Source organism: Pelodiscus sinensis, chromosome 8 (assembly GCF_049634645.1).
Source record: "Pelodiscus sinensis isolate JC-2024 chromosome 8, ASM4963464v1, whole genome shotgun sequence".
Classification (NCBI taxonomy): Eukaryota; Metazoa; Chordata; order Testudines; family Trionychidae; genus Pelodiscus; species Pelodiscus sinensis.
The window spans coordinates 18,991,961-19,011,302 of NC_134718.1; positions in this window are offsets into that span (position 1 = coordinate 18,991,961).

Consider the following 19,342-nt stretch of genomic DNA (forward strand, 5'->3'; position numbering starts at 1 on the left):
CTGATGTGATTGACCCGGAAGCATGGTTTTGTAGAGATGTCTGTTGTGAGCTACACAATAGAATAAAGAATTTCTTATGTGCTAGGAGGAAAGAAATTAGGGACTTGTTTGAAAGCTGACTGTAACACATGATTTGGCAAGGGGTCATTCTGATACAGATCACAGGATGGTGGGGTAGTAGTTAGCTTGCACAATTAAAGCTTTCATGATTTCAGAAGAAAACATTCACTTGATCAGCTTGGCAATGACAAGATCAAGTCACTACAGCAAATCAAGCCAGGAGGAACTTTCCAGCATTTGGTAGTGCTGAGATGGCAATCGGACTTGATTGTAGTTCTCACAGGGTGCAGGACAGTCAATGTACAAGAATGGGGATTCTTCCAGAAAAGGGCATGCTGGGAAGGCCTAATTTGATTGTAGTCTTTTGTCGTCATGTGGGAGGCTCAATTATCCCTGTGTCCAATATACAAGAGGGTGCAGAACTACACTACTACTATGAGCTCTAGGATGGACTGTGCCTAAAGCAGGTCCAGTGTTTCCAAGATGCCTCCAGTGTTCAGGGGAAAAATGGCCACTGTGGCTCTTGTTTACAGTTCAGTGCCCCCCATGCTCCTTGCTGTGGCCCTCCAGCTAAGTCATAAGCCAACTGGGCTGGATGGTGGAGCTATGACTACAGCCTTGCTTGTCTCTGTGGGCTGACCAGTATTTGTCTGGGGGCACAGCCTGTGAGCTCAGGTGAGAGCAAGTGGGCTGCAATTGTGTCTGGTCAGTGTGTGTAAAAGGTTAAGGGTGGGGAATGTTCCTTGCCTCTCAACTCAGAGATCAGTCACAATCTGGCCCAGAGAATGACGGTCCAGCTCTATGATTCTATGAAGAGCTGGCTCCCAACATAGCCCTGGTTACTTCAGGAACTGGGCTCATATTCCAGCTGCAGATTCCTAAAACGTTTTTGCTGGTTTTTAATGACTTTGTGGCACAGACATATGTCACTGAGTTATTTCCTTGGGCCCTAACCTTAGGTGAGCTGCTCCATTAAAGACAGCCTGCATCAGCTAAATGTGTGTGTGCCCAGTCCTATGTGGTGAAGTTGAAACTCTGAAAATGCAAATGAGCTGTAGAAAGGAAAACAGAAATGGTTTGTAAAGGGCAAGTCCATCAGAAGTGCAAGTGATTAATAAGAATCCTCACTTAGAGGTGGCACTCCAAACAAGGCTTGAAACAGAGTCTAAATTTATTGTAACATATTACCATAAAGGTCGCTGTGCACTTGAGGTATTCATGTTCTTCGTGCTGATAGTTTATAAGTTTTCAGAATGAAAATAGAGTTGTGTGACAGGAACAGTAGAGACTGATTCTTTGATGCACTAAATGAATATGCTTAGGATTCAGGGGAAGGTGAAGGGACTCATGCTGAGTAAAGTAAATCCCTGTGTACATGGAAGCACAAATAGCCAGATGTGCAAAGAGGATCAGCTCACGAAAACCCCTTAGTCCTGTCTGGTCTCTCTGACAAGGGTCGGCATAAATCAGGGTTGGGAACCTGAAATGGGCTTCAATCCCACAGACACGCAAGCAAAATTCTATCTGGAGTTGACACACTGAGGACTCGCATTAGCTCCTGTTCCATGGCTGCACACTCTTGAAGAGTTACACAAGGGCGAGTTATGGAAGGATGTCTCTAAAGGTGGACCCCATGTCAGGGAAAAGATCAGCATTGCTGTGGAGCCCGTCTTTGCATTGAGTTACAGCTTCCTTTCTCCACAGACTTTGAAGATGCATGAAAATCTGCCAACATGAAAGTTAGCCTACATAGGAGCTAACTAGGAAATTTCCACCAGCTTGGAAGCCAAGTGATTGCACGATAGATAAGTCACAAGCCACAGCAAATTACCCAGGGTTGAAAGTAAATAAAATAATGTAAATCTTTCTGGAACAGATGAACACCTAATAAGACTGATGAAATAAAGGGAGTTTTATTATGATAGCAATAAAGCTGGAGGACCCCGGAATGACTGACTGTTGTAATGATTGTATAGTTTAAAATATGGTATTGAGAGTTTAGTTTGAAAATTTGCTTTTTTTTTTTTGTCTCTAATGGGAAGTGTACCTTTAAGAACAGGTTCAGTTTCACAAGAGTCAGAACAATATGTGATAGCTCTTGCTTGTGTTTCCAGAAAGCGGAAGATGCTGCTTGCATATGTTCTAAAAGGTCAAACTCAATTTAATAAACTTACCTCACAAGAAAACACGTCTGTTTCCTGAAGGTGTACTGTAACACCTAGCAACCAAGAGCTCAGTAACAAGCAAAAGAAAGTGGTTTCTATAATGAAAAAAGGAGCTGCCTGCCTTAATTTCTCCCCACCCCCCAACTCTCCAAGAATGTGTGAACTTCTAAATTAGCAATGAGAGTGAATTTAGTATGTTTGTACAGGTTGAACCTCTATGGTCTGGGACTCTTTGGTCCGGCAACATCCCTGGTCTGAATGGGAGGGTCAGGCTCAGGGCATTCTGCTAATCTCCTCTACCCGGGTTGGGATCAGCTCTTTCAGCAGACTAAAGAGGGCCCTGCCTGGCCAGCACTTGGGTTGGAGTCTCCCAGCACACTCAAAGAAATAGTGTTGATGAATCGTTGGCATTCCAAGTTGCTTCTATCAAGGGATTGTGCTGCCAAGGGTGCCCTCCTATGGGTGCAAGCAGTAATTGAACCCCATATCTAGGGGGAGCAGGGGTTCCATTTTGAAAGGCTCAGTCCCATATTTCAGTCGGTGTTCCTACTTAAAAAAAAAAAGGCAAATTGGCCCCATATTTTCTGTCTCTTGCCTTCCCTACTGCTGTCTGGATCCTTGTTTGTTGGTCATGCACCCATCAGTGGTAAGTGGGGGAGCGGGGTGGTCCAGTGGCTGATGCTGGGGGTGAGCATGCAAGGCTGGTGATTGGACAAAGCTGCAGTGTGTAGAGGTGGCAGCTCCCCCAGCACAGAGAAACACCTAATAAGTTTGATGAAATAAGGGGAGTTTTATTATGATAGCAATAAAGCTGGAGGACCCCGGAATGACTAACTGTTGTAATGTTTATAGTTTAAAATATGGTATTGAGAGTTGCCTTTTTTTTTTTTGTCTCTAATGGGAGATGTTAAGAACAGGTTCAGTTTCACAAGAGTCTGACTGACATCATCCGCGGGAGATGATCTCACAGATCTAGGGCACCCAGGTAGGACATGGCACGATGTGAAGCAGAAGGTGCAATAGAAGCTCGTGACAGAGGGATGTTTTAAACTGGAAACATATTGATTCTGGTGGCTGCGCTGGACCGAGAGGACCCAGTCAAGAGGGAACCTCCCATCCCTGCAACCTGATAGGTAGAAAGGGAGGTTGGGGGCCTCCCTGCATCGAATAGCGACACAAGGTGAGCCCAGCCTATTCTCCTTGCTCCTCCTGGCCGGCCACATTCCAGGGGTATACCCCAGCCCCATGGGTGTGGCCTGGCACTGTGCTGTGACCCAGCAGCCAGTGGCTCGTGGCCCAGCACTTGTCCATGGACTGGCAGTTGGGAACCATTGCTCCAGTTATTAGAGCAAAATGCTCTTAGGCAAAGGCTGGCTCCTGCTCTCAGGTTTGGGTAGCTACTGCAAGCAGAATCTCTCCTGCGGCCAGGTCTGCTGCTGCACCTTCTCCAGCATCTCCCCCGGTCAGTCTTGTCCTCTGTTGTCTCTTCCCTTTCCGAGTTGTCTGGATCTGGGAGGTGATGGGTCAGTGCAAGGGTGCATCCCCTGGCCAAATGGGAGGAGGATGTGGCACCAGCTCTTTCAGCTCAGTGTGGTTGTCAACCCACTCCTCATATCCAGTCATCTAGAAATCCTCTCTATTCGCCCTTTGATCCTCCAGCTGCTGTTAGCCTTCCAATCAGCAGTGGCTGGCTGTGCCTTTATGAACCTTTTGTTTCTGAGCTAGCATGTGGGAATGTCTGCCCTATGGCAGACTCCCTCTGAATCTCCTCGCCAAGGGCAGTGTGACAGGATCCCAGGGGCCCAAGTCGGCTTTCTAACTTCTCCTGGTGTAACCCATCTAGTCTGGGTCACTGTCCTATCCAGTAGCACTTCAGTCACTTACAGCCAGAGATAAGAACAAGAGCGCTTTACAGCATAAGCTGAGAGTTGGCTGGCTTTATGGCTCAAGCTGGCTCCAGAGGTCCCAGGTTCGAATCTGCCCAGCAGTGGTTATACAGGCATTGTGTAAAATATGTGCTACAGACAGCAAAACTGTACCCTGAACTGTAAAATCTGATCTCGCCTATGCTGCTAGGAGTCTGGGCACCCAGCTGCTTGGCTGGGGAGAGACAGGAATTATCCTTCCTCTACATGGTCATTCTTGGTGGAGTACTCAGAGTCACCTTGAGAGGCAGTGCAGAAATAAGGGGGAAACCTATCCTAGTTCTGCCCTGACAGCTGCACAGAAGTGGAGGTGGCATTCTTGGGAGCCCCTTCCCACAACAGCTTAGATAAATTCTCCTGCCGCCACACATGATCCTATTTTGGGTCAGGGCCTGCAAGGTTAGAGCACCATGACATTTCAGATGTAAAATCTGAATTTGTGAAATTGACCAATTTGAAAAATCTTCGGCATGAAATAGACCAGACTGCTTGGTGAATTTAGTAGGGCCCTAACCACGATCTAGTCAGTGAAAGTTGTGGGAAACAGTCTTCCACAAATTTTTGTCCATATTGGACCTCAGTTGGAACTTTCTCCAACTGGGGCTCTCAACTCAAAAGGGGGTCAAGAGACAAGTGTAGAGATGTTGTGAGTAGGGTCGCTAGCCATCCAGAATTCCCCAGCCATGACCTCTTTTTAGGTCTTCAGATTTTCCTTTGGGCAGATTTTGGAAATATGAAAAAAAAGTCTGTGCTTTTTCCTGACATTCCAAGCTGGGTGACTGGAGAGCAGTACCCACTGGCCAGGTACCCAGTTCAAATGGCAGCACCACTGCTAACCACAGCACAGAAGGAAGGGTGGCGTGCTGTGGTATTGTCACTCTTACTTTTGTGCCACTCTGGAGGTGGCACTGACTTCCTAATTGAGTGTCCTGCAAGCAGCCACTACTCTCTGGCCATTCTGCTTGGAAGTGAGATCTGCTACCAGCAGCAGTGCAGAAGGAAGGCAGCATGGCATGGTATTGCGAAATTCCTTCCGTCCTACAGCTGGTGCCTTCCAAACAGGGTGGCCAGAAAATAGGTGCCGCTGGCCAGGTGCCTATCTCAGGAGGCAGTGCCACTGCCAGAAGCAGTAGAGAAGGAAGGGTGGCACTGCATGGTACTGCCACTCTTTCTTCCATGCCATTGCTGGCAGTGTCTCTACCTTTCAAGCTGGGCAGATGGAAAGTCAGTGCTGTTGCCTGTGGCAGCACAGAAGGAAGGGTGCCATGGTACAGGATTACCTCCCTTGCTTCTGTGCCACTGCTAATGGCAGTGCTGAATTCCAAACTGGGAGGCTGCTGAGCAGCAGCCTCTGGCCAGGCACTGAGCTTGAAAGGCAGCACTGCCGCCAGCAGCAGCAGTGAAGGAAGGGTGACATTTTGTGGTATTGCTGCCCTTTCTTTTAAGCCACTACTGGTGGCAGCTCCTTTAATCAGGGCAGCTGGAAAAGCAGTGCCACCAGCAGCAGCAGTGGAGATGGAAGGGAGGCATGGGACGGGATTACCTCCCTCCTTGTGTGCCACTGCTGGCAGCAACATTGACTCGAAAGGGGGATGGCCAGGAAATGGTGGAAATTGGTCAGCTGCACAACCTGGATGGCAACCTAATGCAAAAGAAAGGGCAGCATGTTGTGGTGTTGCCACCCTTCTGTCTGTGCTGCTGCTAGGGGCTCTAACTTCTAAACCGGGTAGCAAGAGAGTGCAGGTGCAGAGCACACAAGGCAGTCTGCTGCCAGCAACAGCGCAGAAAGCCTGTTACCACCACCCTTCCTTCCGTGCCACTGCTGCTGGCAGCCCTGTTTTCTCAGCTGAGCAGCTAGAGTGGCAGCTTCCGGCAGGACACCCAGCTCAGAGGTCAATGCTGCCAGCAGTAGCAGCACAGAAGGAAGGGTGGCATGACATGTTATTGCCAACTTTCCTTCTGCACTGCTGCTGGTGTTGGAGTTGCCTTCTGAACTGGGTTGCTGCAGAGCAACAGCCACTGGAGAGGTGCCCAGCTCAGATGGTAGCATTGCAGGATTACCCAGGGTGTCACTCTTGGTCTACAAGTTGAATTTGCTGTATTTTAAAATGACTCAGCTGGTCATAAAACTGTGACTCCAATTCAGGAAACCAACCCTGTTCAGGAAACCAACCCTGTGCTTAGCTCTCATTGGAAGTCAAGAGCACATAAAAACATATGGTATAGTTAAATGCTGCCCTGAAATAGGCTCTTTAGTTTCCTGTACCTAACTTTTAAGAAGCTAGAATAAGTGAATACTTGGGAAACTGGTTTTTTTTACTGTTATCTGGAAGAGGAATACTGTCCAAATGTTGGAAGAAATATGGCTTACCTGTCCTTAACTTGTTTTCTCTAAAAGGGAAAGAAACTGGAGGTGTTGGTACAGATAGAAATACGGAATTGACTTTTTCGTGATCTGAACATTTAATGCCCTCTTCTGTGTTCTTTTTAGCTATCCTTTAAAAATGTTTAAAGTTACATAAACAAGAAATGCTGAGAGCTAAGTTTGCTCACATTACATAATTCAAGGTATCTCTTCTGAAATATCAAAGGATGGTGATACCCTTGATTTATATACTTTGAGAAAAAAATTGCTGAACTAAGGCTGGTCAAATTTGGCCTTAAATTATCCATCTTCCATGGGCCACATCCTGCCTTTATTTTTTAAAGTAGAACTTCCAGTCACTTTAATTATGTAAAAATCAATGGTGAATAATATAGTTAAATGTGATAAAATGATGACAAATAAATAAGCAATAAGAGCTGCAAACTTGTATTCAACTGTATAACAAAATATGTATTAAATCAAGAGAACATTAAATGTATTTAATGGTGTGACACTGTATGGAATATAGGAGACACTTGGGGTGTGTCTAGACTACAGAGTTTTGTCGACAAAAGTGGACTTTTGTCGACAAAACTATACCTACGTCCACACTACCGCTGAGTTCTGTCGACATAACGTCGACAGAACTCAGCAGTTTTGTCGACGTATGTAAACCTCATTTTACGAGGAATAACACCTTCTGTCGACAGAGTTTCTGTCGACAGAAGGTGTTATTGAATGGAAACTGTCCTTTGCGTCCAGACTACCATGTCGACAAAAGCAGCTTGCTTTGTCGACAGAACTCAATGTAGTCTGGACGCGCTTTGTCGACAGAAGTTTTGTCAACATTATCTGTCGACAAAACTTCTGTCGACAGAAGCCTGTAGTCTAGACGTACCCTTTGATATTGTTATGCCAATTGTGACCTGATGTGTTTGGGGCAGCCTCCACTGAAAATGCAAAGGTTGGGGCAGTCTGCAAAGGGGAAAGCAGATTCACCCAAAACTAGTAGCTAACACTGAAGTTTAACAGTCATAAACTATGTTTCTAATCCCTACGTTGGTTATCCAGAAGCTTAAAAAAAATCACCCAGCACCCATTATTGCATTCCCGTTCTCTGGATCCCAAGCAGAACATAGATCCAGTACAGTGAAACGTTATTTAAAACACTTATACAAAATGTTGTTCTGACCCAAAGGGTCAGTCATGTTACCAGATCAATATTAGTTTGGATCTTACCCAAAATATCATGCTGTCAGACAATCAGATAGTGTCTAAAATGAAAGGTTTATTATAAAGAGAAAAGAAAGAAAAAGAAGAGAGTTGTTAAATGATAAAGCGCTCAGGGTATGTCTACACTACAGCGCTAATTCAAACTAACTTAGTTTGAATTAGTTAATTCGAACTAAGCTAATTCGAATTAGTGCATCTAGACTTAAAAACTAGTTCGAATTAGCATTTTGCTAATTTGAACTAGCATGTCCACACTGAGTGGACCCTGAACTGAGGTTAAGGATGTCCGGAAGCAGTGCCGGCAGGGCATCAGAGGAGGACTTAGAGTGTGAAGCTGCTGTCTCAGCCTAGCCGAGGGCTGTGCTTAAAGGGACCCGACACCCACCCCGGACAGACAGTTCTCAGGCGTTCCCCGCTTGCAAAGCAGTCCTGCCTTGGAGTGCCCTGAGTGCCCACACTCGGCACATCACAGCACTCGGCCATCAGCCCGGCTGCACTTGCCGCAGGCTGCCATCCGAGGGGGGGGTCAATTGGGGGGCTGCAGGAGAGCTTCCACCCCGAGGAGCCCGCAGAGCCACCCCAGTCCTCCACATCGGGGGCTCGTACCCCATTCCTCCATCACCTCCTTCCACTTACCGCTCCCTAGCCCCTCCTTCCTGATGTACAAAATAAAGGACACGTGTGTTCAAAAATAGAAACTCTCTTTATTCCACAAAACTCGGGAAGACTGGGAAAAGGAGCTGGGAGAGGGGAAGAGAGAGGGTGGAAGAGGGGAGGGGGAAAACTGGGAGGAGGGAGCTGGAAGGGGGAAGCAAAGGAAAAGAGGGGGTAGGGAAACTCAGGGATCAGGGGTGGGGGTCTCACCGGGCCAACCACCTCCCAGCATGGCGAGGGAGGGGGCCTCAGCGTCCCCGGGGGGATGGGGTGGAGGGTGCGGAGGTTGAGGTGGGGGGTGTGGACACTGAGGAAGAGGGTGTGGGGGTTGACGAGGAAGAGGTGGGGGGGGCAGGAGTGGGAGGAGGGACAGCAGTTGGGGGGGCAGCAGGTGCAGGACCAGCACGGGGCACCATGCTCTGCAGCAGGACCTACAGGTTTATGCTCGCCCTGAGACCTCAGCCAGCTGCTCCTAGCGGAGCTGCAGGTCTGCCCGCATCCAGGCCTCCAGTGCGCGGTGCAGGGCTCGCAAGGACCCCAGGTGCTGGTCCCAGTACTCCTGCTCTGTGTTGGCGATCCGGAGCAGGCCGCGGGTGCGGGAGCATGTCCTGGGTGGGGTGGTGCGCCCTGCATGAGCAGCTGGTGCAGCTATAGAGAAAGAAGAGAAGTGGTCAGTTCTCCCTGGGGACGCAGAGGATGATGCCCAGCCCTCTCCCCCACCCCGCAACGTGAGGGTGACCATGTCCTGCACTGTCAGAGCCACTGTGCTTGTACAGAGGCCATGGTCAGGATGTCTGGCTCTCCCCGGGACTGGGAGCTGCCCCAAGACCGCACCCATGTCCCTGTGCCATGTATAGTGTGGCCGGGGCACGGGGCGGGAGGGGGAGATGTCCCCTGCCTCTGTGTAGAGGGGACATGTGAAGGAAAAGCTTCCTGCTGGGTCCCACCCCGGGGTCAGGAGCATGTCAGGTCTCTTCGCACAAGAATGTGCCTATTGGGCCATGGCCCCTGGGTGTCACGTAGCTGGAGCCACCTGCCCAAGGGTGGCATGGCACGTGCTCGCACATACACAGGTGTCTGCGTGATCCGTGGAAGGCATGGCCCACGCGCGTGGTCTCTGGTCTCCCTCCCACCTCCCCCCCCCAAACTACTTAATTCGAACTACTTACCCGGTACGGTCTCCCTGGACGACCCTGCTGACTCCGGTGCTGGGACATCCTGCGGTGGCCCCTCTGGTGTGCCTGGGTCAGGGCCCTCCGGTCCCGGCTCGCTGTCCCCCGGGCTGACACGGACCGCCCCGCCCCCCAAGAAGCGGTCGAGGGCAGGGAATAAGGGCAGGTGGCAGCCCCTGCTGCGGCGCCACCCCTGGCGTACGCCTGACGCAGCTGCTTGACTTTCAGGCACACCTGCTCCTGGGTGCGCCTGTGTCCCTTTCGGGACATGGTGGCTGCTATGCGGCCGTAGACGGCTGCGTTCCTCCTCCTAGTGCGGAGATCATGGAGATTGGGGGCCTGCCCTCAAACCTCAATGAGGTCCATGACCTCCGCACTAGTCCAGGAGGCCGCGCGCTGTCTACGGCCACTGGCTGGCTCCCGGGTGCTGGGGGACTGGGCGGGGGACACGTCACTGCCACTGGCTGCCTGGCTCATCCTGCGGCCACTGGGTCAGGAGCAGAGACTGCTGGCAGGGCTGTTTCTGCAAAGTGCCGTTTGGCCAGAGTCTACCCCTTTAAGGGCCAGGAGCTGGGGGAGAGGAGAGGAGTTTTCCTGGTTGTGCCCAGAGAGGCCACCGGGGGAACCTGGGAAGGGCTAGCCTCCCACTAGTTCAAACTAAAGGGCTACACAGCCCTTAGTTCGAACTAGTAAGTTCGAACTAGGCATTAGTCCTCATGAAATGAGGTTTACCTAGTTCGAACTAAGCGCTCCGCTAGTTCGAATTAAGTTCAAACTAGCGGAGTGCTAGTGTAGCGCCTATCAAAGTTAATTTGAACTAACGTCTGTTAGTTCGAATTAACTTTGTAGTGTAGACATACCCTCATATACATACAGAGAATTCAAAGTCCATATATCAGGTTCTTAGCAGCATTGGTGAGTTTGTTGGCTTGCAAGTCCCTCTGGAATACATCTACATTTTGGATGGGTGATGATGCAGCTGCCTTTTATATTACTTTGCCATGTGGCTCATACTTCCTTTATCCCAAACATAAGCTGCACAGCAAATAGCATGGAAAAACCATAAGGTCTCTATCCATAGAGAACTTAAGCTTACCGCATGCCTTGCTCACTCATAAGGTGTATTCCCTGGTTCCTTTCAATGGATTCATTGTACAGTTGATGACCTTTGGTGAGGCAATAGTAATGCCAATCTGTCTGGAGGTGTCACATAGATACACAGCACAAGTTTGAAACACAGATATACCATCCATATCTATAACTCAAGATAGAAACATGATACAAACATATAAACAAGATCATTATAATTAGCAAATCATAATATTTTCACAGATACCTTACATGGCATATCTGGTTAGATTTCTTGCAATTTTGTAAGATTGGTGTGATGCTGTATGGAATGTGGAAGTCCATTTATAATATTAGTGCTACCACGGCCCATTGTAAGATAAGTTTTGGAGTCAGGCAAATGATATGAGCCACCCCATAATTTATATCAATCTTAACGTAATAACTGTCTTTTTAAATAAACACAAAGCAAGAGATTTGAACACTATGATTTTTAAGGTGGATGACATCCCTTTTGTAGGAGCAAAATATTTGTGATGAACCGCCTATATAAAGCGATGTGGTTATCAAAGATAACATGTTCTCCTTAAGTAAAAGCAATGGTCCCATATGAAAAGAATTAAAGCTCAGAGAATAAATTGTTTTTGGTTCGGTTGCTAGACCAAAAAATGTAGAAAGAAATTGTTTTGAGTCAAATAAAACATTTAATTTGACCCAAAACAAAAAGTTTATATTTTGGGTGTGTTTTGTGCATTAAAAAAATAAATTTACCTACATTTCAACGCAACAACTTAACAAAAAGTGATGAAAGAGTGTCAAAAGGATATGTTGTTTTTTTCTCATTTTCTTTTGGTCAAAATTGTTGAGCAAATTCAACATATATTTGCAAATAGTTTGATGAATCCAACACTGCATTTTTGAAGGGAATAAACTATTGGTTTTTAAATCCCACCTTCTATACAGAACAGAGAGAGTTTTAGGCTAGTTATGAATATTTAGTTAAGAATGACTTCTCTCTTTGTTTGCCCCATCAGTTTGAACTCTAGGGGCTGTGGGCATTCTGCACATCAGCTAATCAGGCTGCTCATTTAAGGCACGATCCAAAACCCATTGCAAGAAATGCGAATTTATTAATTTGAATGGGATTTGGATCAAGTTCCTCAGTTCTTGAGGCATCTATGTTGTTTTTTAAAGGTTTAAATACTTTTAAATACTAGACTATGTGATTATGGCAGATGAGCGCAGAGATTTCAGCAGTTCTGAATGTTGGTAAGTCCTAGTTCCCATTGATAAAATTCTGACTAACAATGGGGGGGGGGAATGAGGGGACAGAGGAGCTATGAATATATATATATATTTGCCTTTTCAAACACTTGAGTGCAATGGGATTCATTCAGAAAAACTCTTAGAAAAAAATGTTCATTTTTTAGTTTTGGGTCCTCATATATTCTACGGATTAAAAATGGCAAATATATACTTCTCTTACCTCACCTACCATCATAACAGTTCAAAATACTGATATTAAAAAATAAATATTTGCAGTAGAAAATTGATTTTAAAGATTTTCCAATCACGAACCAGAACCAAGTCATATAGCTTCTCTGTCCAAACAAAACAACAAAAATCTATATACTGATAGGGAATGCAGGAGCTCTGTCCTGCAATTCTAAGTAATATTAATGTGCCTGAGGGTATGACAGATGATATTTTGGCCACCTGTTCTCATGCAAAACAAGGAGAACCCTGCTATGTTAATATATGACTGACCTTTAACTTGCTGGACAGACCAACACCCAGTGCCATTAATTGTACTGTGCAGACAAAAAAGGCAGCAATATCCGGATTGTAATTTATGGCCTACCAGGCATAAGTCTGAAGATAAGAGCTATACTTGTAGCTCTACATAAACTATGCTATCAATTTTGATGATTTAATGACAATTAAAAAAGGCTATCAAATGTCTTCTGTAGAAAGCTCTGTTAACCACCATGTATAAGTTTATAGGAAACAGCTGTGAATAAAAATGCTCCTTTTGAGTTTATTTTGAATCTGTATTTCTATAATGCAAATGCCTAGATGGAGATTAAATATGCCACAGAAAGTCATATTCCTCTTTGGACTAAATTAAGCATCTATTTATGCTCCTAGAAAAATGTGGGAGGCTGAAAAAGCTTACATGAGAGAGCCTGCTATAAAAAAGTCTGCTTAAAAATATAAATAAATACAAAAGAGAGTATCAAATGGCACAGCTTGAGGTGTGTGTGGGGAAATACTTCCGAGCATGATGCAACAAATACTGAATGGGTGGAATTATCCAAACATAACACAAATTAAATCAAGGCAAGTATGCATTCTGTTGAATTAAACCAGTTAGAAATCTGGAAATAAGGTAAGCAAATTGCTATCATCTTAAAACACATCATCTGGAGCAACATTGCTTCTGTATCAAACATTCATTTTGTCAGTAGACATAACAAATTTAATCAAGAAGCTCAATCATTCTATGAAAACTCTGATTCAGAAGCCCCTCCTCACAGAGAAAATCTAGTCCATAATTCCTCCTGCAACATTTATCTTACTATGCTATCAACCTTGGGGAAAGAAAACTGGGGTTCACCAAAATGAAGTTGCAATAAAGCAATTTAAAATCAGGGTAATCAGCAGAGGAGGAGGTGGATCTAAAAATATTCCAAGAATCCAGTCCATCAATTTTGAGGCTATATAATGGGATTTAGTTTCTGCAGTACTCTCCCCAACTAGGAATAAAGCTTTTACTGGAAAACCCAATAAAATTCTAATTTGTGAAGTCAATTTTCTGTTGTCTGCGAAAAAACTAAATTAAAATACAGTAAACAGAATAATCTTGATTTCTTATTTTTTTCAGATTGGCACAGACCAAAGATTTATATGCCCTAGAACAAGCAACTACTAAATTGGGATACTTGCAGCACATTCTAGGAAACACAAGAGGAGCTAGTAATAGTAATTCTTGCCTCTTTTGATGGGACAGAGTATGACATAGAATATACATTTTGATGGGTTATAGTCCTGTTCTAGTCTAGCCACTGTCTGTGCCTCCACTGTGGTAGGCAAATACCAAAGGACAGATACCACTGCTACCTCCCCACCTGTCTCAATAGCTTTGGGACTACCGTATTTTCCGGTGTATAACACGACCTTTTACACTAAAAAACATCCCCCCAAAATGGGGGGGTCGTGTTATACGCCGCGCATACATACCTGATCCCTGACACGGTGCTTGGGGCTGGCCCCAGGCACGTGGCGCCCGGTGAGTGCCGGCGGGAGGGGGGGGGTGAGCGGGAGCACCGGCCCCAGGCGTGTGGCGCTTGGCGCAGGGAGCGCCGGCCCCGGGCGCGCGGCGCTTGCCTGGGGAGCGCCCCGGGGCCGGGGCTCCCCCCGCCAAGCGCCGCGCGCCCGGGGCCGGCGCTCCCCCCTTGGCGGGGGAAGCGCCAGCAAGCGCCGGCGGGGGAGCCCCGGCAGGGTGCTTGGCGGGGGAAGCGCCGGCCCCGGGCGCGCGGCGGGGGAAGCGCCGGCCCCGGGCGCAGGGTGCTTGGCGGGGGAAGCGCCGGCCCCGGGCACAGGGTGCTTGGCGGGGGAAACGCCGGCCCCGGGCGCAGGGTGCTTGGCGGGGGAAGCGCCGGCCCCGGGCGCAGGGTGCTTGGCGGGGGGAGCGCCGGCCCCGGGCGCGCGGCGCTTGGTGGGGGGAGCGCCCGGGCGCGCGGCGTTTGGCGCAGGGAGCGCCGGCCCCGGCACGCAGCCCTTGGAGGGGGCACCGGCCCTATGCACGTGACTATGCCCCCCCCCCCCCCGCCTCCGTGCCTGGCGGGAGAACAGCCACGCCCCCTGGCGCCCGGCAGGGGGATAGCCACGTTCTATAAGTGGGTGGGAGGATTGCATGGCCTAAAGGACAAGGTGTGTGACTTTGGATCAAAAGATTGAGGGTTTGAGTCTATTTGCAGTTGTATTTACCTATCTTTGTCTGTGCTTCTGGATCCTGCTGTCCTTGGTCTGGAAAGGTTCTCTATAACAATATGGCTTTTCTGTAACCCTGTTGGAAGCCCTGTAACTATTCAGTAGATCTAAAGCAGTGGTCTCCAACCTTCTGTAAGTGGGTGGGTAGAAAAGACCCCATCATGGCTCCAACAAGAAGAAGGAAATTTGAAGCCAGTTTTAAGCTGAAAGTTGTAAAGTTTGCCAAGGAACATAATAACTGTGCTGCTGCAAGGCAATATGGAGTAACAGAAAAGATGGTCCGAGACTGGAAAGCAAATGAAGATGCATTAAAGAGTATGCCAAGTAGTAAGTGTGCATTAAGAAGAAGCACCCCACATTGGTCAGAACTTGAAAAGCACGTAGCAGACATGGTGCATGAGCATCGTCAAAATGGTTATGTAGTGACACGAAACAAAATACGTATGTTTGCACTTCAGTGGGGCAAATCTAACCCAGATCACAGCAAAGGATTTAAGGCCACTGTATCCTGGTGTACTAGGTTCATGGAAAGGCATAATCTGGTACTGAGGCAAAAGACCAAAATTGCACAAAAATTACCTGCAGATCTCGATGGAAAAGTAAGTCTTTTCCATCGATATGTAATACAACAGCGCAAGAAACATGGCTATGCGTTAAGTCAGATCGGAAATATGGATGAAACTCCTATGAATTTTGATATGGTTGGAAATAAAACTGTTAATCCAAAAGGTGCAAAAACAGTGTTAATTAAAACAACAGGACATGAGAAGTCCAGTTTTACAGTGGTACTAGCATGTACAGCTGATGGCGCCAAACTAAGACCAATGATTATTTTTAAAAGAAAAACAATGCCGAAAATCAAGTTCCCTGTTGGAGTTTTTGTGCATGTGAATGAAAAAGGCTGGATGGATGAAGAAGGGGTAAAGCTATGGCTTGATAATGTATGGAGTAGGCGACCAGGTGGACTTCGTCAAGAACGTAGCCTACTGGTGTGGGATATGTTCAGGGCTCATTTAACTACCAGCACAAAGAAAAGGCTGGCAAGAATAAACACAGATGCGGCAGTTATTCCTGCAGGATTGACATCATTGGTACAGCCACTGGATGTGTGCCTAAACAAGTCATTTAAAGATCGCATTCGAGAACAGTGGAATGAGTGGATGGTTAGTGGCGAAAAGTCATTCACAAAAGGAGGAAACATGCGTGCGCCACAATTGGATGTTTTGTGTAATTTTGTCATAAAAGCCTGGAATGATATTGGTGCAGAAACAGTAATCAAGTCTTTCAAGAAGTGTGGCATATCAAATTCTTTGGATGGTATGGAGGACGACTTCTTGTGGCAAGATGAAGGGGAAGCCAAAGCTGAAGCCACACCATCCGATTCGGAATTAGATCCATATGATGACTGTCTTACAAATGTACCACAAGATGTCATTGATGAACTTATGATGTCAGAGGATGAACATGATGAGGATTTTGAAGGATTTTAAGTACCTGCAAGTCAAAACCATTTTAATTAAAATGATTTAAATCAAATCTGATGTTATTAAATGGTGTTGCCTCAGAAGGGGGGGTAGTCTTATACGGTGAGTATAGGCCAAAACCTATGTTTTAACTGGAAAATTAGGGGGTCGTCTTATACACCCAGTCGTCTTATACACCGGAAAATACGGTACTCTGTAGCTGATCTGCCCCCTTTTGGGCTAGAATTCCTGACTCTGCCCCCTTCCCTATTTGGAGTGGAATTGCCAGGATATGTCATTGGGAAAGATGATCTCTCCCTGATTTTTCACTAGTATCCCCAGCTAAGTGAGTGCTAAATAGACAATGAGAGGACTCAGCAGCCCCCATCATCTCTGCCCAATATTTACAAAGTGTTGTCAAATGCTCTGTTGGTCAGAAGCACCCACAATAGCAGCAGGAGAAACTCATTAATTTCCTTATTGGGAACCACAAGGCTGAGTGTGTAAGTGAATGGAAGAATGAGCAAATTGGTGAATAAGGTCATGTGTGCGTGTGTGTGCCTGCGGGCATGTATGTATGTGTGAGAGAGAAAATCAGGGGCATACAAAGGTAACTTATGGGAGGGAAGAAAACAAGGAACTTAGGAGGCTAAGCGCTAGACGGGAGGTAATGGGGGGGAGAGTGTGAAGAGATGAGGTGGGAGACAAAGGTGTCAAGGGACAATAGTCTTTCCTCCACCCCTGTACTTTATTCTAAGGCTGTGTCTAGACTGGCAAGTTTTTCTGCAAAATCATCTGCTTTTGCGGAAAAACTTGCCAGCTGTCTACACTGGCTGCTTGAATTTCCGGAAAAGTACTGACGATCTCATGTAAGATCGTCAATGCTTTTCCGTAAATACTATGCTGCTCCCGTTTGGGCAAAAGTCTTTTCCCGAAAGACTTTTGCGCAAAAGGGCCAGTGTAGACAGCACAGTACTGTTTTCCGCAAAAAAGCCCCGATAGCGAAAATGGCGATTGGGACTTTTTTGTGGAAAACCGCATCTAGATTGGCCACGGACGCTTTTCCGCAAAAAGTGCTTTTGCGGAAAAGCATCCTGCCAATCTAGATGCGCTTTTCCAAAAATGCTTTTAACGGAAAACTTTTCCGTTAAAAGCATTTCTGGAAAATCATGCCAGTGTAGACGTAGCCTAAGTGTCTTCATTATGCAAAGAGTAGGGTTTTGGGAGCGGGAAAAGTGCAGTTGGTGTGGTTCTCTTCTCAGCTCTCCAGTTCCCAGCCAGCTTTCATATTTCACCCCAAACACCCCATGTTGAACATCTCCCTTTTCACTTTAGAAAATTTCATTCAGCCACACAGGAAGGATTGGAGGAGGAGGGGAAAAAGGTGAAACCTGCAATCACAGCATTTATTTTTCGGTGTTAGCTGCTTTTTTAAGCGATGGCCTGTTGCAGAACTCTCTTTCGTTACCAATTTTGTGCACACTGTGGAGCATACCCAAGAAACATCATGATGACACCTTGTTCAGATGCAAGTTTGGCAGCACTATCTGAATTAGCAGCAGAGTCCAGTGACAACATTTGCTATGGCAGGAGAAAGACAGAGAGAGTCATGTACCTCTAGACCTCTACGGCTAGTAAGCCTTTGGTTCATCTTTCTGAGATGTTCAAGAATTCTAAATCAATACATTTTGCAGAGCTCCATTCAAACTTGCTTGTAGAGTAGCCAAATCCATCAGCTCAGATTTCATTTCATATTCATTCTGACAACAGAACTAAACACAGCAGTATTGCATAATGGGTTAGCTTAAAATCACCAAGGTTGTTTGCAGAGGCAGGTAAACTTTATAATGGCATTCAGTACCACTTTCGTTGCAAGATATTGAACTTTGAATAGTGTATTATCTATATTATCCATGTCTAATGATGCACTAATCTTTCACTGACACAGTAAATCCAATGCATCTGACGAAGTGGGTCTTTGCCCACAAAAGCTTATGCTCCAATAAATCTGTTAGTCTATAAAGTGCCACGGGACTTTCCGTTCTAGTAAATTCAGTGGTGCCCCTTATGTAATATGCCATGGCTCAGCCCCTACACAATGAAGATGGAACATTGTGAGTCATCATATTCTTACTATGCAAAATGCCTACAAATGGATTAGCTTTTTATATGTAGTACTGTCTGAGCTATGTAGTGCAATTAGCAAAATGCGATTGCTATTCTGATCAGATGACGAACGGAGGAACTGAAATGATCTCTTCCACTTATAAGGGGCCTAAAGAATTCAAATTCTGATGTATATAATGCTAATCTCATTTTGCTTTCCTTTGTAAAAAGCATGATGAAAGCAAAGCAATCCAAACAGAAGTTCAATACAAGCTGTGAGTCAATAATCGTAAGAGTTTGATTTAAAGCAAGAAAAAAAATCTAACATTAAGGTTTTGATCTTACAAGCCCTCCAAGTGCAGAATTCCTATTTCATCAATAGTGTGCCTGTGTAACCCACACACCTAAAGGAGTCTTCGTACAGGTCCCAAGGCTGCACTGAACTCTGTGTAGATATACCCATCCAGAAGCCCACTGACTGCAAGTGATTTCTGCCTCTTCTTATTTCTCTTTGCCCTCTCTGACCAATTTTCAAAGGGAAGACTGGGGCACTGAAATCTGGTGCTGGTTCACAGTTGGCAATCTGAGCACAATTTCAGTTTGAGTTCTGGTTTCCTTTATTAGCTGAGGTTGTACATTTACTTAAATTATAAAACTATTTTTATGGATGTCATAATGATGAGCTGGGGATGACTTTCTTTTAGGCATTATTTGCATGGGCAGTTGGTATAAGAGGCAATGCCTCCCCTGGGTCTTAAGTGCTCAAACTCTTCACTCTTCCTATTTCGTTCTGATAGCTCCTGAAGGCTCCCATAGCACCTGTTACAACTTGCAGAATGGTGAGTCTTCCCCAGAAGTGAATCTGTTAATTTAAAAGTGAAAAGCCTTCTAGCTTGCTAGACCTATTAGCATAACATTGATCCTGTGAAAGAGCAATTAAGTGGTAAGGAAACCATTTAACAGGCATGTGTCAACACTATTTGCTGATAAACACAGTCCTGCATTATATGTTATAGGACCTTAGTTAAAAATTTGCTTACAATATCTTATTAGTTTGTTGATGACGATTATAAAATCGTATCTCTAAAAAAATCTGTGCATAGATTTTTAGATGCACAATCTGAGTATTCCGCTTTAG